General features: G+C 42.3%; 1 pseudogene; it reads left to right on the top strand.

The window, feature by feature from the left end:
* The first annotated feature begins 8903 nt into the window (after positions 1 to 8903).
* Positions 8904 to 25589, top strand: part of LOC123409157 — a 44485-nt pseudogene continuing 27799 nt past the window's right edge.

The raw sequence follows: 25589 nt of genomic DNA, 5'->3' as shown, positions 1-25589 counted from the left end.
GCTTCTGCAAGGAGGACCAGATCGACGAGGCGGAGCTAACGGCGTGCTCAGCAAGAGGATCCTATGGCTAGGGGCACGGGCAGCTCGAGCTTTGCTCGGGCTCCAATGGCGGCAGAAGGAGGGAGGAGAGATCCGAGAGGAGGGGGGGATCTGGCGCTGGGAATGGATAGGGTCGGCCACGGGGAGCTTATCCCCGTGCTTGCCAGCACGAAAAGGCGGCCAGGCAGCCACGGAGCTGCGTGGAGGCGCGCGGCGACGCGGCGGCCACCTCCTGCTCCTACTGGCGAGGAGGAAGACGACACGGGCAGCTGGCCGGGCCGGCTAGGCGATAGGTAACTTCTTTCCCATTTTCTTTCTGTTTTATTTCTGTTTTAATTTCTGACATTGATTTACTATTTATTTCAGTTCCCAAATAAATTGTAAAAACTATGTTAAGCACCCTAGAATATTTGTTGGAATATTTCCAACCATTCATAAAGTTTTCAACATTTTTGAAAGTTTAAAGTTTCTGATTTCAAATTTAAAACTTGAAGCCAGTAGCTTTTTGCACTTATTTAAAATTCTTATAGTGTCAAGAAAAATGTTTTCTTCATTGCTCATTTACTTTCATGATTTATCAGAAAGTTTGAACTTTTCTTGAGGCCATTTTGGATTCATTGATTTTAACTAGTTTGAGATTTCCTTTATTTAAAGTAGTGGCTAGGGTTTTGAGTTTTTCCTTTACCACTTTCTTGTCCTTGTTGGAAATTCTTAGATGCAATGCAAAGAAGACATGAGCACAAGACTAACTTGCTTAAGGTGTCAGGGATGTGACATATGAGTTGTCGAATTGTAATTTGTTTACCCACCGTGTGCAATTTCCATTAGAGATGCCATTAGAGAAGCGATGGTCCCCGGGTCTATTCACAACATATTGCTAAAACCTCCAATACCTTGCTGCCATTTAGTTAATTTTATATTATTTTTCATTTTACAATTATCTACACACCTCATTCGCTTGCAAATAACGAGACCAAGGGGATTGACAACCCTCTTGCCCGCGTTAGGTGCAAGATGTTTGTTCTTTTGTGTGCAGCCACTGAAGACGTTTGTGGGTATTCCTATTGGTTCTATAAACCTTGGATTCATAACTGAGGCAAATACTTACCCCCTTTGTGCTGCGAAAACCCGTTCCTCTTCATGGAAACCCAACGCAGATCACGAGTATTAGGAATGATTTATCCCCCGTTGTCGGGGAATATCATCACTAACTATCAAGTAACACCACACAAAAATTCATTCACTTGTTCCTATATTTATTTTCTGTTATATTTAGTTTGTCTCCTATAAAAAATAAAAATAGAAAAATATTTATCTTTGCTTGATTATCTTGTCACTAGATTGCATCTTCGCTCTATAGTTTGCTTGTTACACTTGTTACTTTGCTCTCGTAGTCACAATGTCTCAAGATACTACTAAGTTGCATGACTTTTCAAATATTAATACTAATTCTTTTATTAGTACTCATATACCACCCTCTAGTAGTGCGGATGCTTTTGATATTAATGCTTCATTGCTAAATCCTGTCATGAAAGATCAAATTTCGGGAAGTCCTAATGAGGATCCCGCTTCACATCTGAATACTTCTGGGGAACTTTGTGATATGCAAAATAAAAATGGCCTGGAGAATGATATTGGGAAATTAATTTTTTTTCCTTTTTTGCTTAGAGATAAATCAAAAGCTTGGTTGTCACCTTTGGCATGTAATAGTATTGGAATATGGGATAAGTGTTATCATTGCCAGGTATTGTACTCGTGCTAAGATCATCTCCCTAAGGAATCAAATAATAAATTTTAAACAACAAGAACATGAACATGTTGCACAAGCTTGGGAGAGAATGAAGTTAATGATAAGAAATTTTCCTACTCATGGTTTAAACTTATGGATGATTATTCAAAATTTCTATGCGGGACTAAACTTTTCATCTAGAAATCTTCTAGATTCTTCCGCAGGTGGTACCTTCATGGAGGTGACCCTAGGAGAGGCTACCAAACTTCTGGACAACATCATGGTAAACTATTCTCAATTGCATACCAAACGAGCTCCAACACGTAAGAAGATAAATTATGTTGAGGAAATTACTACCTTGAGTGAAGAAGTGGATGCTCTTATGAACTTGGTTGCCAATAAAAATGTTGATGTTGATCCCAATGATATGCCTTTGTCTACCTTGACTGAACAAAATAATTATGTTATTGATGTTAACTTTGTCTCTCGAAATAATTTTAACAACAATGCTTATAGAGGTAATTTCTATCCTAGGTCGTATCCCGATAATTCTTCCAACAACTATGTAAATTCTGATGGTAATTCCTATGTAAATTCTTCTACAAATTCTAATAGGATACCCTCTGATCTTGAGAACACAATTAAGGAATTCACTAATTCCCAAAAGGTTTTCAACACTATGGTATAGGAAAAATTGCATATTGTCGATTCTTTGGCTAAAAATGTGGATAGAATTGCTCTTGCTGTAGAAGCTCTTAAAAGTAAACTTTTGCCTCCTAAGCATGATTTTGATGAGACTATTAAGTCTATATCCATGAGAGTAAGGAGAGGACCGCTAAATTGAAAGCTAAGCGAGAATTCCTAGAAAAGGCTCTTCCCCTTGGTTTTTACTGTAATCATGATGAAGACCTTAAAATGATTAGTACTTCACCTATGGAATATTTGCTTACTTCTCTGAATTCTAATGATAAAGGGACTAGAGATGAGTCAACTTCAATTAAGGAGCATCCTGTTTGCTTGGATGGTGATGATCCTAATGATAAAATTGAAAAAAGTTGGTTTCGAGAGGTCAAAACTTTAACTAGTGATGTGCCCACTATCTTGGGTTGCAAGGACTTTAATTACGATAATTTGTCTTTAGTAGAATGTATTTCCATTCTGCAATCCATTATTAGCTCACCCAATGCTTGTGAATAAAATAAACCTTTTACTCAACATATAGTAGAAGCTATGGTAAAAGCTTATGATGAGGAACTTGAGCTTGAAGTTTCCATTCTTAGAAAGTTGTATGATGAGAAGGGAACCTACTATCAAAATTAATGTAAATAAATATGAATGCAGTGCTTTGGCAACCTTGGTGCTAGTGTTTCAACTATACCTAGCTAAAGCTTTATGTGATGTGCCCGGTCTCACTAATATTGAAGAATGTTCCCTTAACTTGCATCTTGCGGATTCTACCATTAAGAAACCCTTAGGTAGAATTAATGATGTTATTATCATTGCAAAAAAATGTGATTGTATATTTTATTGTGCTTGATATTGATTCCAATCCTACTTGCCTCATTATACTTGGAAGACCTTTCTTACTAACCATAGGTGCAATCATTGATATGAAAGAGGGCAACATAAGGTTCCAATCCCCATTAAAGAAAGGGATGGAAAACTTCCCTAGAAAGAGAATCAAACCATCCTATTAATCTATCATTAGGGACACTTATGGATTAAATGTCAAAGATGACAACACGTGAAATTATGTCATATGCCTACCTAGGGGAGTAAAACAATAGCTCTTCTTGGGAGGCAACCCAATAGTTATCTTAAATATTTCCTTCAATTTATGTTAGTGTGTGATAACATGATTATTTTTGCTGTAATGGTCATGTTTTTATGTTTTAGTTAGTGTTTGTGCCAAGTAAAGCCTTTGGGATGATTTGCATGACGAATAGAATTGATACAGTGCAAAATCAAAAACTTTAACGGTCAATGCAGAATTTCTATGATTTTACTGATTCGTATTTTTAAGGTGAAGTTTTTTACACAGTATAGAAATACAAATTTACCAGGTATTACTAAGTTTTCACAATTTTTGGAGTTACATAAGTAAGGAAATTAAATATATTAATACAAATTGTTCTATTTTAAACAGATTCTCTTTCTTGCATGCATAATTTGCTTGTCTTGATTATGCTATGGATTATATCGGGGGGTATAAGCCATGCAGAAGTTATAATACAGTACCTTATGATAAAATAAAAGAATAATAAATTTATTACAATACATAAAAGTGTTTATTGTATTGCCTATACTAATAGATCTCACGAAGTTTTGTTGAGTTTTGTGTGATTGAAGTTTTCAAGTTTTGAGTATTACCTCGATCAACAAAGGAATGAGAAGTGGCAAGAGCCTAAGATTTGGGATTCCAAAGACACCCCAAAGTAATATTATAGGAAGACTCAAGCATTTAAGCTTGGGGATGCCCCGGGAAGGCATCCCCTCTTTCGTCTCAATACATCGGTATGTTACTTGGAGATACATTTTTATTCATCACATGATATGGGTTTTGCTTGGACCGTCGTTTTCTTTTGTTTACTTTGATTTTAAATTTGCCACAATAATTGTTTGCTGGACACCTCTATTTGAGAGAGAGACACCATCATCATGATTTGTTAGAATACTCTATGTGATTCACTTATATCTTTTGAGCTTAGCAGTTGCTCTAGTATTTCACTTATATCTTTTTTAGCACGGTGGCATATAGATTTTATAGAAATAATATGCTCTCATTTTTCACTTATATTTGTTTGGGACTTAGTAAATTGTGACAGTAATTTGCATGGGTCATAAGACCATATCAAAAATAGTAAGTGTTCAATAAGTGATAATTAAAACCATCATGTAGCACATATGCAGAAATTATGGTTTAATGATATTGATGTGGCGATATGAAAAGGTGTGAGTACATAATAATTAATTCAGAGAGGTGTTGATATTAAGAGATGTTAAAACTTCTTAAACATCTTAAAAAATAAAAGGTCATGGTAATGATGTGTGAGCATTTCTATTCCTTGTTGAAAACCTAGTGTTGTTTTGAGTTCGAGTCGCGCGATGATTAATTCCTACAAACCCTCTCCCTCGGGGTCTGCGTGTAGTACTTTGACTCGTGATAAGACTAATAAAATTTTCAATAAGTATATGAGTTCTTTATGACTAATGTGACACCATGGACATAAGCAACCTCACCTCCTCATATTTGTTAGCCTCTCTAGTGCCACGCATAGCCCATTCTCACCTCGAGGATTGGTGCAACTTTCGCCGATGCATCCAAACCCCGTGACATGATATGCTCTGTTTCACATAAGACTTATTATATCCTCCTCAAAATATCTACCATACCTACCTATTATGGCATTTCCATAGCCATTCCAAGATATATTTCCATGCAAATTCCATCGTCACTTCACATGACTAGTTCGTTCATCATCATATTGCTTTGCATGATCATATAGAGCTAGCATAGTATTTGTCGCAAAGCCACCATTCATAATAGCATTTGTGGCAAACCCACCAAATTCCATATGCTGAATACACATGTCATGCTAGATCATTGCACATCCTGGTACACTACCACAGACATTCATATTGGAGTCATGTTGCTTCATTCATCATATCGAGTTATCCATGAGTTGTAAGTAAATGAAAGTGTGACGATCATCATTATTAGAGCATTATCCTGGTGAGGAAATAAACACGGGAGAGGCCAAATTAGCCCACCATAAAAGAATGAGATAAAGAGAGAGAGAGGGGACTTTCCTACTATCCTTTACCACACTTGTGCCTCAAAGTGGCGCCATGTTCACCGTGTAGAGAGTCTCATGTTATATCATTCATATGCTAGTGGGAATAAAAAAACACTAGAACAAATATGTCAACTAACGACCTTCTGTCAGTGACACTCGCAGAATTGGTCGTAAATCTATGACCATTTGAGACCAATTGGTTGTAAGCTGTCCGGAGGGGTCCTAACCCCAAAAACTAACGACCTTTTTCATCAGAAAGGTCATAACTTCCTTACTGGAAAAGGTCGTAAAGCAGATAGCCCTATTTTGGTGCCTAATTTGTAGCTAATTACGACCAATATAGATGGTCATAGTTAGGACTAGGTGCCACATCATCAGTTTTTCCTAGATGTCATGTTCATGTGTTATTTTTTGCCTAGTTTGTGAAGCAACCTACTATTCTGTCATTCCAAAAATTCTCAAAAAATTCTCATAAATACTTTGGATCATATATTCCTCAAATATGTGAAAACCCTTCCTTCCATAGTTATAAAATAATTCAGCAATATTCATTTTCCCATTTTGTTCAGAATTGCAATTTGTGAAGGAAGTGTTATTTCTATTTATTTGATGACCCTCAAATTTTTTGGGCACTCTTTCCTATCCAAATCATTGCCTCATGAAAAATTTCGTAACCATTTGCCTAGTAAATATTTCTCAGCAAATTTCCAAAGTTTGTCTTCAGCTAACAGCTTTGTAAAGGAAGTACTAGATAGGAATATCCTCATGAGTTGAGTTTTTTCCACATCTTCTATGTGCCCAAAACATAGCTCTCCACAAAATTTTAGCCCCATCTAACAATCCATGTGAGCTCATCATCAAATCTTTGTTTCTGGTAATATTTTTAGTTTGTGAAGGAAGTGTCACTTTGGCATGTCCAAATGGTATAAATTTTTACAGTGCCTTCATATGCCCTAATTAACATCATACACCAAATTTCATTTCAATCCATTGATTCATTTGATCCCAGCTTCAACATCCATATTTCTGCACAGTGTGGTACTTTGCAAAGCAAGTGTCACCTAGGTTCATCCATTTGAGCAACAATTTTGGCAAGAGAGTCTCCTTAGTAGATGATCATCCTCAGCCAAAATTTAGGCCAATTGTCTATGTGCATTACCCGCACCGCTAATCAAACACTTGGTTGCTAATTCATGTTTGAGCTTAGTTCGGTCTCCTCGTGAGATTCTTATATTGTATACTTCTTCCTGACACCTACCGAGGGAGTGTCTAACCCACCAGACATGCCTATTCCACCCAGAATGCGTGGCAATGCAACGGTAACGCGGTGACCATGCGGCTCGCATGCAAGTTCACGCGCTCTCGAGTTGGGGCCTCGACCACCATCCAAACCTCGGCGTCAAGCCACCACACCATGTAATGCTTATTAAATAGATACTTATGTATCTATAAATGATTTTCGGGAAAAATAAAGAGCAAATTATAATGCAGCTGCAGTTCAAATTTGACCCACTTCCTCCTGAATTGGCGACAATTTGTCTTTTTCACTAGAGATGGATTAAAACTTTTAACACCCAACCATTTTGTCAATTGTACATTAAATATGGCCTAGTATTTTAGAAAAATGATTTGGTACAATTTTAAAACAAATATATGATAGGTCCTTCACAAAAAACTCATTTCGGGCACTTGAAAAATGGAAAATGAATTTTAAATACAAGGAAAATGAAAACTTCCTTAATAAACATTGTTTGCCATTCCAATATGCACCCTTGTGCATAATATTAGATCGTTTCAACAAACTATGCCATGAATGTGGCCACAAGATTGATCATTTGGCTTGAAAACCATGAATCTTCAAACACGATAGCCCATTTCTAAGAACATTTTTTTAAAATAATCACCATATTACAAGTTTATTATTTTTCCTGGTAACTTGGTCAAATATTATGACACAACGCGAAGGTTTTGCATTTTTTTGATTTTTTTTAATTTGTTATGCCCGTTTCAAAATGCGGTCAAAATGACCGGCATGACCGTTCATAGCTAGGGGTTGAATCTTGCCAAACTTTTGTTGGATCTCTGATTAAATAGATACTTCTTTACCTAAAAATGATTTTAGGAAAAAATCATGAGAAAACTATGAAGCACCTCTAGTTCAAATTTGACCCGCTTCCGGATGAATCGGCGGCAATTTGTCTTTTTCACTAGAGGTGGATAAAAACTTTTAACACCCAATAATTTTGTCAATTGTACATTAAATACCGCCTAGTATTTTATAAAAATTATTTGGTACAATTTTAAAACAAATATATGGTAGATCCTTCACAAAAAAAACTCATTTCGGGCACTTGAAAAATGGAAAATGAATTTTAAATACAAGGAAAATGAAAACTTCCTTAATAAACATTGTTTGCCATTCCAATATGCACCCTTGTGCATAATATTAGATCATTTCAACAAACTATGCCATGAATGTGGCCATAAGATTAATCATTTGGCTTGAAAGCCATGAATCTTCACACAGGATAGCCCATTTCTAAGAACACTTTTTTAAAATAATCACCGTATTACAAGTTTATTATTTTTCCTGATAACTTGGTCACATATTATGACACAACGCGAAGGTTTTGCATTTTTTCATTTTTGTTGATTTTTTCATGGCCATTTCAAAATGCAGTCAAAACGGTCGGTATGACCGTTCCTACCTAGTGGTTGAATCTTGGAAATATTTTGGTGTTTCTCTGATTAAATAGATACTTTTGTACCCATAAATGATTTTTGGGAAAAATAAAGAGCAAACTATGAGGGAGCTGCAGTTCAAATTTGACCCGCTTCGAGCTGAATCGGCAGAAATTTATCTTTTTCACGAGAAGCGTATAAAAGCTTTTAACACCCAACTATTTTGTCAATTGTACATTGAATCTGGTATAGTATTTTAGAAAATTGATTTGATCCAATTTTGCAACAAATGTATGGCAGGTCCTTCACAAAAAAACTCATTTTGGGCACTCGAGAAATGGAAAATGATTTTTTAGTCAACTTTGACCAATTTTTTAGTTAGCTACGACCAATTAGATGGTCATGAGATCGTACGCGTGTACTGAATTTTGATTGGTCCGTGGGCGTTTCACGCGGATCGTGGATGGAACACCGTCGGATGCTCGGAGATCCAACGACAGTCCTCACCCCAATCCCACGCGAAACCCTAGTTGTCCTGGATATTTTCCATCCACCCCCCCCCTGCCTCCTTTCTTTCTCCCCTCGCTCTCTTATCCTTCCTTTCTGCCTCTCCCTTCCTCCTGAGTCAGTGGCGACTTGGACCTCGCTGGCCACCGATGCAAGCCATTCCCCTGGTGGCGGCGCGGACGACGACGGAGGAGGTGGTGTACGAGGTGGTGCTGCGGTAGGTGGCGCTAGTGGAGGACCTACAGCAGGCGGCTGCCGAGAAGAAGAATAAGAAGAAGGGGAAAGGGGATGACCGCCGCCACGAAGCGGGTGCTGCTCGCCTGCAACGGTGGCACCGACGCCGTCTCGCGGGGGGTCGCTGTAGGCCTCGCCAAGCACGGCTGCAGGTACTCCCTCTCACCTCGCCGCCGCCCCCCTTCTTCTTCCTGCTGTTCGGTTCTGAATCTACGCGCACAGGCTGGTCCTGGTGGGCAACGAGGGCGCCCTGGCCGCGACGGAGGAGGAGGCGTGGCGCTGCGCGCCTGGAGGGATGGCGACCGTTGCCATGGTCGGGCTGGACCTTGCAGCCTGTGATGAGGCGGTCGTCGGTGCCGCGATGGCCGCGGCCTGGCATTACTTCGGGGACGGCGGGCTCGACGCCCTCGTCAACTACTCGTCCTACGAGGGTATGCACATACACACATACTACTACTGACAGACACCGTGTTACACATGCCCAATGTTATTTCTGACAGAATCACAAATGCACAAGCCCGACCCATCATCATCCTAATCGATTCTTCAGAACTTCAGATCTTCTCTCCATCTTTCAGTCAGCTTACCATTGACGTCAGCTGTGCTTCTCTGGCAAGGGCTCCAGAAAAGTGTTGATCCTACAATCTCTAGTGTTAGCTAGACGAATGCTTATAACAACTATCCTTCTCCTGCAACGGCACCAGAAGAATGCTGATTGCACTCCCCGGCAATGAAACTGGAAGAATGTTGTTGATGCCCACCAGCGCGTGGGTTCGCAGCAGATTTCTAGGGTAGAGTACTCGACCCAATTTGTAGGTACGCCAGTCAGGAGGTGAGAGTATACTCTCAAGTATTAGCAGCTGAATTTGTCAGATTCAACCACACCTGAAAGATTAGTATCTGCAAGCACAATAGTAACATCAAAGTATTAACAGCGAAGTAGAGGGTATCGGCAGTGTAACAAGCAATAGCAGTGGCGAGGAACAGCAGTAGCAAGTAGCTGTTGGAATTATGCCCTAGAGGCAATAATAAATATAGTTATTATTATAATTCCTGTATCAAGATAATCGTTTATTATCCATGCTATAATTGTATTGAATGAAGACTTATATACATGTGTGGATACATAGACAAAACTCTGTCCCGAGCAAGCTTCTAGTTGGCTAGCCAGTTGATCAAAGATAGTCAGTGTCTTCTGATTATGAACAAGGTGTTGTTGCTTGATAACTGGATCACGTCATTAGGAGAATCACGTGATGGACTAGACCCAAACTAATAGACGTAGCATGTTGATCGTGTCATTTTGTTGCTACTGTTTTCTACGTGTCAAGTATTTGTTCCTATGACCATGAGATCATATAACTCACTGACACCGGAGGAATACTTTGTGTGTATCAAACGTCGCAACGTAACAGGGTGACTATAAAGATGATCTACAGGTATCTCCGAAGGTGTTTGTTGAGTTAGTATGGATCGAGACTGGGATTTGTCACTCCGTGTGACGGAGAGGTATCTCGGGGCCCACTCGGTAATACAACATCACACACAAGCCTTGCAAGCAATGTGACTTAGTGTAAGTTGCGGGATCTTGTATTACAGAACGAGTAAAGAGACTTGCCGGTAAACGAGATTGAAATAGGTATGCGGATAAAGACGATCGAATCTCGGGCAAGTAACATACTGAAGGACAAAGGGAATGACATACGGGATTATATGAATCCTTGGCACTAAGGTTCAAACGATAAGATCTTCGTAGAATATATAGGATCCAATATGGGCATCCAGGTCCCACTATTAGATATTGACCGAGGAGTCTCTCGGGTCATGTCTACATAGTTCTCGAACCCGCAGGGTCTGCACACTTAAGGTTCGACTTTGTTTTATGCGTATTTGAGTTATATGGTTGGTTACCGAATGCTGTTCAGAGTCCCGGATGAGATCAACGACGTCACGAGGGTTTCCGGAATGCTCCGGAAACGAAGATTGATATATAGGATGACCTCATTTGATTACCGGAAGGTTTTTGGAGTTACCGGGAATGTACCGGGAATGACGAATGGGTTCCGGGTGTTCACCGGGGGGGCAACCCACCCCGGGGAAGCCCATAGGCCTTGGGGGTGGCGCACCAGCCCTTAGTGGGCTTTTGGGACAGCCCAAGAAGGCCCTATGCGCCATGGGAAGAAAATCAAAGAGAAAAGAAAAAAAAGAGGAGGTGGGAAAAGGGGGAATGACTCCTCCTTCCAAACCTAGTTGGACTCGGTTTGGAAGGGGAGGGTTGCCCCCCTTGGCTCGGCCGACCCCCTTGGGAGTCCTTGGACCCCAAGGAAAGGCTCCCCCTCCTCCCCCTATATATATGGAGGTTTTAGGGCTGATTTGAGACAACTTTGCTACGGCAGCCCGACCACATATCTCCACGGTTTTACCTCTAGATCGCGTTTCTGCGGAGCTCGGGCGGAGCCCTGCTAAGATAAGATCATCACCAACCTCCGGAGCACCGTCATGCTGCCGGAGAACTCTTCTACCTCTCTGTCTCTCTTGCTGGATCAAGAAGGCCCAGATCATTGTCGAGCTGTACGTGTGCTGAACGCGGAGGTGCCGTCCGTTCGGCACTAGATCGTGGGGCTGATCGCGGGACGGTTCGCGGGGCGGATCGAAGGACGTGAGGACGTTCCACTACATCAACCGCGTTCACTAGTGCTTCTGTTGTGCGGTCTACAAGGGTACGTAGATCGAACATTCCCTCTCGTAGATGGACATCTCCATGATAGGTCTTCGTGCGCGTAGGAAAATTTTTGTTTCCCATGCGACGTTCCCCAACAGTGGCATCATGAGCTAGGTTCATGCGTAGATGTCTTCTCGAGTAGAACACAAAAGTTTTTGTGGGCGTTGATGTGCATTTTGCTGCCCTCCTTAGTCTTTTCTTGATTCCGCGGTATTGTTGGATTGAAGCGGCTTGAACCGACATTACTTGTACGCTTACGAGAGACTGGTTTCATCGCTACGAGTAACCCCGTTGCTCAAAGATGACTGGCAAGTGTTAGTTTCTCCAACTTTAGTTGAATCGGAATTGACCGAGGAGGTCCTTGGATGAGGTTAAATAGCAACTCATATATCTCCATTGTGGTGTTTGCGTAAGTAAGATGCGATCCTACTAGATACCCATGGTCACCACGTAAAACATGCAACAACAAAATTAGAGGACGTCTAACTTGTTTTTGCAGGGTATGCTTGTGATGTGATATGGCCAACAATGTGATGTGATATATTGGATGTATGATATGATCATGTTGTAATAGATAATATCGACTTGCACGTCGATGGTACGGCAACCGGCAGGAGCCATAGGGTTGTCTTTAAACTAACGTTTGTGCTTGCAGATGCGTTTATTATTTTGCTAGGATGTAGCTTTAGTAGTAATAGCATGAGTAGCACGACAACCCCGATGGCAACACGTTGATGGAGATCATGGTGTGGCACCGGTGACAAGAAGATCGTGCCGGTGCTTTGGTGATGGAGATCAAGGAGCACGTGATGATGGCCATATCATGTCACTTATGAATTGCATGTGATGTTAATCCTTTTATGCACCTTATTTTGCTTAGAACGACGGTCGCATTATGAGGTGATCTCTCACTAAAATTTCAAGATGAAATTGTGTTCTCCCCGACTGTGCACCGTTGCTACAGTTCGTCGTTTCGAGACACCACGTGATGATCGGGTGTGATAGACTCAACGTTCACATACAACGGGTGCAAAACAGTTGCACACGCGGAACACTCGGGTTAAGCTTGACGAGCCTAGCATGTGCAGACATGGCCTTGGAACACATAGACCGAAAGGTCGATCATGAATCATATAGATGATATGATTAGCATAGGGATGCTTACCACTGAAACTATACTCAACTCACATGATGATCGGACTTGAGCTAGTGTAAGTGGATCATGAACCACTCAAATGACTAGAGAGATGTACTTTTTGAGTGGGAGTTTAGCGAGTAATTTGATTAAGTTAAACTCTAATTATCTTGAACATAGTCTAAGTCCATTGAATATATTTGTGTTGTAGATCATGGCTCATGCGACAGTCACCCTGAATTTTAATACGTTCCTAGAGAAAGCTAAGTTGAAAGATGATGGAAGCAACTTTGTAGACTGGGCTCGTAACCTTAAGCTAATCTTACAAGTTGGGAAGAAGGATTATGTCCTTAATGCTGCGCTAGGAGATGAACCACCCGCTACGGCTGACCAGGATGTTAAGAACGCTTGGTTAGCACGTAAGGAGGACTACTCAGTAGTTCAATGTGCAGTCTTGTATGGCTTAGAACCGGGAATTCAACGTCGCTTTGAGCGTCATGGAGCATTTGAGATGTTCCAGGAGTTGAAGTTCATCTTTCAGAAGAACGCCCGGATCGAGAGGTATGAGACCTCCGATAAATTCTATGCTTGCAAGATGGAGGAAAACTCGTCTGTCAGTGAACATGTGCTCAAAATGTCTGGGTGCTCAAACCGTCTAGCTGAGCTGGGGATTGAACTCTCGCAAGAGGCTATCACTGATAGAATCCTTCAATCACTGCCGCCAAGCTATAAAGGCTTTGTGTTGAACTACAACATGCAAGGGATGAACAAGTCACCCGGCGAGTTGTTTGCGATGCTGAAAGTCACAGAGTCTGAACTCCATAAAGAGCATCAAGTGTTGATGGTGAATAAGACCACTAGTTTCAAGAGAAACGGCAAAGGCAAGAAGGGTAATTCAAAGAAGAGCGGCAAGCCTGTTGCCAATCCGACGAAGAAACCCAAAGCTGGACCTAAGCCTGAAACAGAGTGTTACTATTGCAAGGGTATGGGTCACTGGAAGCGCAATTGCCCCAAGTATCTGGCTGATAAGAAGGCGGCCAAAGAAAAATCAGGTATATTTGATATACATGTTATTGATGTGTACTTAACCGGCTCTCGTAGTAGTGCCTGGGTATTCGATACCGGTTCTGTTGCTCATATTTGCAACTCGAAACAGGAACTGCGGAATAGAAGAAGGCTGGCGAAAGATGAAGTGACGTTGCGCGTAGGAAATGGTTCCAAGGTTGATGCAATCGCCGTCGGCACAGTTTCACTTCAGTTACCATCAGGATTAGTTATGAACTTGAATCATTGTTATTTAGTGCCTGCGTTGAGCATGAACATTATATCTGGATCTTGTTTATTGCGAGACGGTTACTCTTTTAAGTGAGAGAATAATGGTTGTTCTATTTCTATGAGTAACATCTTTTATGGTCATGCACCCAGTGTGAGAGGATTGTTCATATTGAATCTTGATAGTGATACACACATACATAACATTGAGACCAAAAGAGTTAGAGTTAACAATGATAGCGCCATATTTTTGTGGCACTGCCGCTTAGGTCATATTGTTGTAAGGCGCATGAAGAAACTCCATGCTGATGGACTTTTGGAGTCACTTGACTTTGATTCACTTGACACGTGCGAACCATGCCTCATGGGCAAGATGACTAAAACTCCGTTCTCCGGAACAATGGAGCGTGCAAGTGACTTGTTGGAAATCATACATACCGATGTGTGTGGTCCGATGAGCGTGGAGGCACGCGGCGGATATCGTTATTTTCTCACCTTCACTGACAATTTGAGTAGATATGGTTATGTCTACTTAATGAAGCACAAGTCTGAAACATTTGAAAAGTTCAAGCAATTTCAGAGTGAAGTTCAAAATCATCGTAACAAGAAGATCAAGTTCCTACGGTCTGATCGTGGGGGAGAATATCTGAGTTTTGAGTTTGGTGCTCACTTAAGACAATGTGGAATTGTTTCACAGTTGACACCGCCTGGAACACCACAGCGTAATGGTGTGTCCGAACGTCGTAATCGTACTTTATTAGAGATGGTGCGATCTATGATGTCTCTTACCGATTTGCCGTTATCGTTTTGGGGTTATGCATTAGAAACAGCTGCATTCACTTTAAATAGGGCACCATCAAAATCCATTGAGACGACACCATACGAACTGTGGTATGGCAAAAGGCCAAAGTTGTCGTTTCTTAAAGTTTGGGGATGTGATGCTTATGTCAAAAAGCTTCAGCCTGAAAAGCTGGAACCCAAAGCGGAAAAGTGCATCTTCATAGGTTACCCAAAAGAGACAGTTGGGTACACCTTCTATCTCAAATCTGAGGGCAAAGTGTTTGTTGCTAAAAACGGAGCTTTTCTCGAGAAGGAGTTTCTCTCGAGAGAATTGAGTGGGAGGAAGATAGAACTTGATGAGGTTGTCGAACCTCTCATCCCTCTAGATGGTGGCGCAGGGCAAGGGGAAACCGTTGTCGTTGAGACGCCGGTTGAGGAGGAAGTTAATGATGATGATCATGAAACTCCGGTTCAAGTTTCTGTCGAACCACGCAGGTCGACGAGACCACGTGCTCCTCCAGAGTGGTACAGTAATCCCGTCTTGTCAATCATGTTGTTAGACAACAATGAACCTGCAAATTATGAAGAAGCAATGGTGGGCCCAGATTCCAACAAATGGCTAGAAGCCATGAAGTCCGAGATAGGATCCATGTATGAGAACAAAGTGTGGACTTTGGAAGTACTACCTGAGGGCCGCAAGGCTATTCAGAACAAATGGATCTTTAAGAGGAAGACGGACGCTGACGGCAATGTGACCGTTTATAAAGCTCGACTTGTGGCAAAGGGTTTTTCACAAGTTCAAGGAGTTGACTACGATGAGACATTCTCACCCGTAGCGATGCTTAAGTCCGTCAGAATCATGTTAGCAATAGCTGCATTTTTCGATTATGAAATCTGGCAGATGGATGTCAAAACGGCGTTCTTTAACGGTTTCCTTAAGGAAGAATTGTATATGATACAACCCGAAGGTTTTGTCGATCCTAAGAATGCTAAGAAGGTGTGCAAGCTCTAGCGATCCATTTATGGACTGGTGCAAGCATCTCGGAGTTGGAACAAACGCTTTGATGAGGTGATCAAAGCATTTGGGTTTATACAAGTGGTTGGAGAATCTTGTATTTACAAGAAAGTGAGTGGGAGCTCTGTGGCGTTTCTAATATTATATGTGGATGACATATTGCTGATTGGAAACAACTAGAGTTTTTGGAGAGCATAAAGGATTACTTGAATAAAAGTTTCTCTATGAAGGACCTAGGAGAAGCTGCTTACATTCTAGGCATTAAGATCTACAGGGATGGATCAAAACGCCTGATAGAACTTTCACAAAGCACATACCTTGATAAAGTTTTGAAGAGGTTCAAAATGGAACAGTCCAAGAAAGGGTTCTTGCCAGTTTTAAAAGGTACGAGATTGAGTAAGACTCAGTGCCCAGCAACTGATGAGGATAGGGAGCATATGAGCACCGTCCCCTATGCTTCAGCCATAGGTTCTATCATGTATGCAATGTTGTGCACTAGACCGGACATTAGCCTCGCCATAAGTATGGCAGGCAGGTTCCAGAGTAATCCAGGAGTGGATCACTGGACGGCGGTCAAGAATATCCTGAAGTACCTGAAAAGGACTAAGGAGATGTTTCTCGTGTATGGAGGTGACGAAGAGCTCGCCGTAAAAGGTTACGTCGATGCAAGCTTTGACACAGATCCGGACGACTCTAAGTCGCAAACTGGATACGTATTTATTCTTAATGGGGGTGCGGTAAGCTGGTGCAGTTCCAAGCAGAGCATCGTAGCAGATTCTACATGTGAAGCGGAGTACATGGCTGCATCGGAGGCAGATGAGGAGGGTGTCTGGATGAAGCAGTTCATGATGGATCTTGGAGTGGTGCCAAGCGCACTGAATCCAATAACCTTGTTCTGTGACAACACGGGTGCCATTGCCCTAGCAAAGGAACCACGGTTTCACAAGAAGTCCAGACACATCAAACGACGTTTCAACCTCATCCGCGACTACGTCGAAGGGGAGGACGTAAATATATGCAAAGTGCACACGGATCTGAATGTAGCAGACCCGCTGACTAAACCTCTTCCACGGGCAAAGCATGATCAACACCAGAACTGTATGGGTGTTGGATTTATTACAATGTAATTCACATGATGATGTGAGGGCTAGATTATTGACTCTAGTGCAAGTGGGAGACTGTTGGAATTATGCCCTAGAGGCAATAATAAACATAGTTATTATTATAATTCCTGTATCAAGATAATCGTTTATTATCCATGCTATAATTGTATTGAATGAAGACTTATATACATGTGTGGATACATAGACAAAACTCTGTCCCTAGCAAGCCTCTAGTTGGCTAGCCAGTTGATCAAAGATAGTCAGTGTCTTCTGATTATGAACAAGGTGTTGTTGCTTGATAACTGGATCACGTCATTAGGAGAATCACGTGATGGACTAGACCCAAACTAATAGACGTAGCATGTTGATCGTGTCATTTTGTTGCTATTGTTTTCTACGTGTCAAGTATTTGTTCCTATGACCATGAGATCATATAACTCACTAACACCGGAGGAATACTTTGTGTGTATCAAACGTCGCAACGTAACTGGGTGACTATAAAGATGCGCTACAGGTATCTCCGAAGGTGTTCGTTGAGTTAGTATGGATCGAGACAGGGATTTGTCACTCCGTGTGACGGAGAGGTATCTCGGGGCCCACTCGGTAATACAACATCACACACAAGCCTTGCAAGCAATGTGACTTAGTGTAAGTTGCGGGATCGTGTATTACGGAACGAGTAAAGAGACTTGCCGGTAAACGAGATTGAAATAGGTATGCGGATACTGACGATCGAATCTCGGGCAAGTAACATACCGAAGGACAAAGGGAATGACATACGGGATTATATGAATCCTTGGCACTGAGGTTCAAACGATAAGATCTTCGTAGAATATGTAGGGTACAATATGGGCATCCAGGTCCCTCTATTGGATATTGACCGAGGAGTCTCTCGGGTCATGTCTACATAGTTCTCGAACCCGTAGGGTCTGCACACTTAAGGTTCGACGTTGTTTTATGCGTATTTGAGTTATATGGTTGGTTACCGAATGCTGTTCGGAGTCCCGGATGAGATCATCGACGTCACGAGGGTTTCCGGAATGCTCCGGAAACGAAGATTGATATATAGGATGACCTCATTTGATTACCGGAAGGTTTTTGGAGTTACCGGGAATGTACCGGGAATGACGAATGGGTTCCGGGTGTTCACCGGGGGGGCAACCCACCCCGGGGAAGCCCATAGGCCTTGGGGGTGGCGCACCAGCCCTTAGTGGGCTGTTGGGACAGCCCAAGAAGGCCCTATGCGTCATGGGAAGAAAATCAAAGAGAAAATAAAAAAAAAGAGGAGGTGGGAAAAGGGGGAAGGACTCCTCCTTCCAAACCTAGTTGGACTCGGTTTGGAAGGGGAGGGTTGCCCCCCTTGGCTCGGCCGACCCCCTTGGGAGTCCTTGGACCCCAAGGAAAGGCTCCCCCTCCTCCCCCTATATATATGGAGGTTTTAGGGCTGATTTGAGACAACTTTGCCACGGCAGCCCGACCACATATCTCCACGGTTTTACCTCTAGATCGCGTTTCTGCGGAGCTCGGGCGGAGCCCTGCTGAGATAAGATCATCACCAACCTCCGGAGCGCCGTCACGCTGCCGGAGAACTCTTCTACCTCTCCGTCTCTCTTGCTGGATCAAGAAGGCCGAGATCATCGTCGAGCTGTACGTGTGCTGAACGCGGAGGTGCCGTCCGTTCGGCACTAGATCGTGGGACTGATCGCGGGACGGTTCGCGGTGCGGATCGAGGGACGTGAGGACGTTCCACTACATCAACCGCGTTCACTAATGCTTCTATTGTGCGGTCTACAAGGGTACGTAGATCGAACATCCCCTCTCGTAGATGGACATCTCCATGATAGGTCTTCGTGCGCGTAGGAAAATTTTTGTTTCCCATGCGACGTTCCCCAACAGTAGCAACAGTAGCAAGCGACAGTAGTACCAACAATAGCAGCAGAGCAAAGCAAGTAACAGCAGTAGCAACAGTAGTAGAAGCAGCAGAGCAAGACAAGTAACATCAGTAGCAACAGTAGTAGCAGCAGCAGATCAAGACAAGTAACAGCAGTAGCAACAGTAGTAGCAGCAGAGCAAGACAAGTAACGACAGTAGCAAGAGTAGTAGCAGCAGAGCAAGACAAGTAACGGCAGTAGCAACAGTAGGACAAACTCGTAGGCATTGGGTCGATGATTTTTTTGGATGATATTCATCATGCAACAGCTATAACACGAAGAGATATGTGGCTAGCTCCCGTTCGTCAATGTGATGTAGGCATGCATACCGTTTGTCGTCATACGTGCTTAGGGAAAAGAACTTGCATGACATCTATTGTCCATCCCTACCGTGGCAGCGGGGTCCAAAAGGAAACTACACGATATTAAGGTTCTCCTTTTAATAAAGAACCGGCCCAACGCATTAGCATTTGGTCAACACATGAACTCCTCAAACTATGGTCATCACCGGGAGTGGTTCCGGTTATTGTCACTCCGGGGTTGCCGGATCATAACACATAGTAGGTAACTACAACTTCCAAGATCGGATCTAAAACACACATATATTGGTGACAACATAATAATTTCAGATCTGAAATCATGGCACTCGGGCCCTAGTGACAAGCATTAAGCATGGCAAAGTAGTAGCAACATCAAATCTCAGAACATAGTGGATACTAGGGATCAATCCCCATCAAAACTAACTCAATTACATGATAGATCTCATCCTACTCATCACCGTCCAGCGAGCCTACGAATAGATTACTCACGAACGATGAAGAGCTTCATGAAATTGGATAGGGAAGAAGGTTGATGATGACGATGGCGACGATTTCCCCTCTCCGGAGCCCAAGACGGACTCCAGATCTGCCCTCCAGATGAAGAACAGGTGGTGGTGGCGCCTCCGTATCGAAAACGCGACAAAAACTTCTCTTTTTAATTTTTATGGGACGAAAGACAACTTATAGAGCTGGAATTGGGGGCGGCAGGTGCCTGTGGGCCCCACAAGCCTGTCCACCGCCACCAGGGGGTGGCGGAGCAGGGGCTTGTGGCCCACTGGACCACCCCCTCAGATGGATCCTAGCGCAGGTATTTTTGATATTTTCCAAAACTGCTCCCCGTAAATTTTCAGGACGTTTGGAGAACTTTGATTTCTGCACAAAAATAACACCAAGGCAATTCTGCTGAAAACAGCATCAATCCAGGTTAGTTCCATTCAAATCATGCAAAATATAGTCCAAAACAAGGGCAAAAGAGTTTGGAAAAGTAGATACGTTGGAGACGTATCAACTCCCCCAAGCTTAAAACCTTGCTTGTCCTCAAGCAACTTAGTTGACAAACTGAGAGAGAAAGAAAAACTTTGACAAACTCTGTTTGATCTTGTTGTTGCAAGTATGTCTAACTCATAACCAGAATTTCAGCAAGTTCACAAGTTAACCACATAAGCAAATGACACAAAGGTCTCACGGTAAACTAATATCAATGGCATAATCAGCTAACGAGCAAATAATAATGAGTTTCAAATACCAACACTTCCATCAAAACAAGCATGAAGCAATATGAATAGGTGGTATCTCGCTAGCTCTTTCTGAGACCGCAAAACATAAATATAGAGCACTTTCAAAGATCAAGGGCTGACTAAACATTGTAATTCATAGCAACGAAGATCCAGTCATAGCCATACTCAATATCAATCAAAAGCAAAGCATAAAAATGACAGAGGTGCTCTCTAATTGGTGCATATGTAAGAGGGGGATGACTCGACAGGAAAATAAATAGACAGGCCCTTCGCAGAGGGAAGCATTGATTTGCAGAGGTGCCAGAGCTCAAGCTTTGAAAACAGAGATAATAATTTTGGGTGGCATGCTTTCATTGTCAACGCAATGACCAAGAGTTCTCAATATCTTCCATGCTACTCATGCTATAGGCGGTTCCCAAACAGAAAAGTAAAGTTTTAACTCCCCCACCATCAATCAATCACACTCCACGGCTAGCCGAATCCTCGAGTACCGTCCATACTAACATCAATCCAGGGGGAGTCTTGTTTTACAGTTATGTTTTCGATTTAAGCGTGGAACTGGGCATCCCAAATACCGGCCCCTTTCTCGTGAATGACTGTGAATAAACACATGTCGAGGATAACACTCCTAGCATGGAAGATACCAATAGCCCTCTGTCACCACTTGAGCGGTTCGGGCATGGAAAACAGATTTATTTCTTGAAGGTTTAGAGAATGGCACATGCAAATTTACTTGGAACGACAGGTAGATACCACAAAATAGGTAGGTATGGTGGACTCTCATGGAAAAACTTTTGGGTTTATGGAGGTGGATGCACAAGCAATATTGCCGCTTAGTACAAGTGAAGGCTAGCAGAAGACTGGGAAGCGACCAACTAGAGAACGACAAGAGTCATCAAGATGCAATGAGTTTGACTAACATTGAATGAAAGCATGAACAGGATATAAATCACCATGAACACGAACATCATAGAGGCTATGTTGATTTTGTTTCAACTACATGCATGAACATGCGCCAAGTCAAGCCACTTGAAACATTCAAAGGAGAATACCATCCTATCATACTACATCATAGTCATCTCAAAATCTATGTTGGCAATCAAGACAAACCATTATAAGCTCTCAGCTAAATAAGCATGGCATCAGAAACTATGATCTCTAAGTTGTCATTGCAAATATGGTTCTATCACAACAAAGCTAAATCTGGGTTGACAAGCTAGTCATATTTACAAAAACAAAATAGATAGAGTTCATACCAGCTTTTCAGTCTGAGTCACTTCATCATATGCCATCATTGTTGCCTTTCATTTGCACGATCAAACGATGAAAACAATAATAAGCACATTGGACTAAGCTGAATCTGCAGGCAAACACAAAGGAGAAGACAAAATAATATGGCTCTTTGAAATCTAAACAGGTCAGCATGTAAGAACCACTAAGCATTGTAACCAATATCTTCTACCTTGACACAAATAAAAAGAAAACTAGTTACACACGAAAGCTCCCAACAAGCAAAAGAAGAAAGAAAAATATTTTTGGGTTTTCTCAAAAGGACACAAAACAAGAAAACAAGAAAACGAAAAGAAACTAGCATGGATAATACAGTGGCAAAGTGTAAACACGGGCTAACAAAGTGAAAGCATAAGCATGAATGTAAAGTCGGTGAGAACACGTACTCCCCCAAGCTTAGGCTTTTGGCCTAGCTTGGTCTACTCCCAAGGTGGGAAAGAACCAGCTCTGGGATACTCCGGAGCAGACTGTGGATGCCACTACTGTGTGAGCTCCTCTGGCTCCCACTGATAAACTGGCGTATGGTACTCGACTGGCGGCTCGGGCACGGGCGCCTGTGGTTGGGCCAAGCCCCAATGTGCATAGATGTCCGTGGGCATAATAGTGTACCTACCTGCATGAAAAATTAAACAAAGAAGGAGCAGGCAAAGTAATAGTCTCTCGAGTACCCTGACTAAATACCAGGTTATAAATCATCCGTCTACTAGCATCTCTATCCAGAAAATCATGGCGAACCATGCTGTCAAAATCCAGATATCTCTCAGGGAGAAGCATCTCTCCTTCCTCTCCCAGTCTAATGGGTATCTCAAAGTGTCTGGCGAGACGGGTAGCATAGATACCTCCATAGACGACACCCTTGGAACGGCTCAGGTTCAACCGTTGAGCTACTATAGCGCCCAAGCTATAAGTCTTATCGTTATAAAGGCCTTCGCGCAAAAAAGCAAGGTCTGGAGAACTAAGTGATCCAACCTCCCCACGGCCAATCAAACATTTTCCCACAAATAGTGAGAAGTACCGAAGCACAGGAAAATGTATGCTAGCAATTCTAGCTAGAGACACTCCTCTCTCCTCTCCAACAGCAATAGAACCAATGAAATCCTCCAAAGTCCCGTGGACGAGGGTCACGGATATCCCCAACATAAGGTAATTTGCATACATTGCAAAAATCCTGCAGCATCAAGCACTGGGGGACATCGTATATCATGAACTCAACCGTGGGAGGATTCTTCCTCGGATAAAAGTTGAAGCTTTGAACGCAGTAAGACCTGCGTTCTCCACCAAGTAATAAAAGTCGTCATAAAGTCCGGCGGCGCGCAAAAATTCATCACTTGGCCACTCGCACGCTCGAACTTCTGTGACTCAAGGGACTACGTACTTGGGGTGGTTCTTCTCATCCTCCTTGGGGTTACGGCTTGAAGAGCCTCTCAAGAACCTCCTCATCTTTTCCTTTTTCTAGCTCTGAAAAATTCTGAAATTTTTAGAGAGTTCGAGAGAAAAGTGAATAAGGATTAACCCAACTTGTAGCAACTACTCCTACTAGTGCCTCGAGACTGTATCACGCGCTAAAACTACTTGAGACCAACTAAAATCAACTTTTATAGCTCAAGAACAGGTTCACCAAGGTAGCAAGAATTCGTGAAGGATAAAGCACTAGAGCAAAAACTAATTGGACCAATGGAGGAGTCACTTACCAAGGAGTAATTTCCCCAAAACAGTTCGGAGAATGGTGCTTTGAGCAAGGAGATCGAAAATCACAGCCAAATGAGCAAGAACACGGGTTTGAGCTGCGAAACAATTTTTTCTGGAGGTGGAAGAAGAGGCTGAGAGCTGGAATGAGTGGAGGGGATGCCTGTGGGCCCCACAAGCTTGCACCCCGCCACCAGGGGGTAGGTGGCGGTGGGGGGGCTTGTGGCCCACTGGTCACGCACCCTGACCAGCTCTCAGGCTCAGAAATTTTCAAAAATTGCAGAAAAAATCATACTAAATTTTCAGGACCATCGGAGAACTTTTATTTTCGAGGTATTTTTCTCCGGGACGCTAAAACACAAAATAGAAAAAGCTAAACTAATTCTATCATTTTTCTTCTAAGCAAAAGAAAAAGAAAACTCAAAACAGAGGTATGTGACTCTTTGATTCATCTGTTTCATGGTCATCAAAAGAAATCTGTCAATGGGATTGATCAAGTCCTTATGACAAAACTTTCTCGAATCGAAAGAGAGAACGGAGAATTTTTGAATAGCCACTAAGTCACCTCAATGGGGATATGTATCTCCCCAACAAGCAAATCATACTTCTTCTTGACACGAGGAATAGGGCATTCAAAGCTCCCAATGAGAATCGATGAAGTCTTTTCGATAGCATTGATGCAATGTACTCGATATCATTTCTTCGGAAAGTGCACTGTGTGCTCATTACCGTTGACATGGAAAGTGGCATTGCCTTTGTTGCAATCTATAATAGCCCTTGCAGTGTTTAAAAGGGGTCTTCCGAGGATGATAGCCATGGCATCGTCCTCGGGAATATCCAAGATAACAAAGTCTGTTAAGATAGTGGTATTAGCAACCACAACAGGCACATCCTCGCAAACGCCGATAGGGAAAGCAGTTGATTTTTCGGCCATTTGCAGAGAAATTTTAGTGGGTGTCAACTTATCCAACTCAAGTCTATGATATAGAGAGAGCGGCATAACACTAACACCGGCTCCAAGGTCACATAAGGCAGTTCTTATGTAGTTTCCTTTAATGAAGCAAGGTATAGTGGGCACTCCGGGATCACCAAGTTTCTTAGGAGTTCCACCTTTGAAAGTGTAATTGGCAAGCATGGTGGAGATCTCAAGATTTGGTATCTTCCGTTTATTAGTCACGATATCTTTCATGTACTTGGCATACGGAGACATCTTGAGCATATCAGTTAACCGCATCTGCAGAAAGACGGGTCTTATCATCTCAACGAAGCGCTCAAAATCCTCATAATCCTTTTTCTTGGATGGCTTAGGAGGAAAGGGCATAGTTCTCTGAACCCATGGCTCTCTTTCTTTACCATGCTTCCTAGCAGTAAAGTCATTCTTGTCGTACGTCTTAGGTTGTGGATTATCAGGATTAACCGTAGGTTCAATCTCCACATCCTCATCATGGCTAGGTTGAGCATTATTATGAACATCACTGTCCACATTGTCACCAGGTTCATGTTCATCACCTGATTGTGTTTCTGCATCAGACGCAGAAATATCATTAGGTTCTTCAGGTGTGATAGTATTTGGTGAACTAGCGTGCAGGTTTCTATCATCCTTCTTCTTCTCCTTAGGATGACTAGGTGTATCAGCATTGATTCCTTGAGAATCTTGATCAATTCTCTTAGGATGACCTTCAGGATACAAAGGTTCCTGAGTCATTTTGCCTCCTCTAGTAATGACTCTGACAGAGTTGTCATTTAATTCATTGAGCAGGTCATTCTGAGCTTTAAGTACTTGTTCTACCTGAGTAGTAATCATAGAGGCATGTTTACTCAGAAGCTTTAGAGCATTGACATTTCTGTCTACACAAGCACTTAAATGGCTAAGCATACGAGCACTTTGTTCCAAATGTCTGCTAACATAATCATTGAAACTCTGTTGTTTGGCAACAAAGTTGTCAAATTCATCAAAGCATAGGCTAGCAGGTTTATCAAAAGGAATATCACTCTCATCAAACCTACGCAGAGAATTCACTTCTACTACCTGTATCGGGTTGTCGAGACCATGGATCTCTTCGATAGGTGGTAGATTTTTGACATCTTCAGATCTAATGCCTTTCTCTT

This window comes from Hordeum vulgare, chromosome 7H, assembly GCF_904849725.1.
Source record: "Hordeum vulgare subsp. vulgare chromosome 7H, MorexV3_pseudomolecules_assembly, whole genome shotgun sequence".
Classification (NCBI taxonomy): Eukaryota; Viridiplantae; Streptophyta; class Magnoliopsida; order Poales; family Poaceae; genus Hordeum; species Hordeum vulgare.
This window is presented reverse-complemented; position numbering and strand designations above follow the sequence as displayed.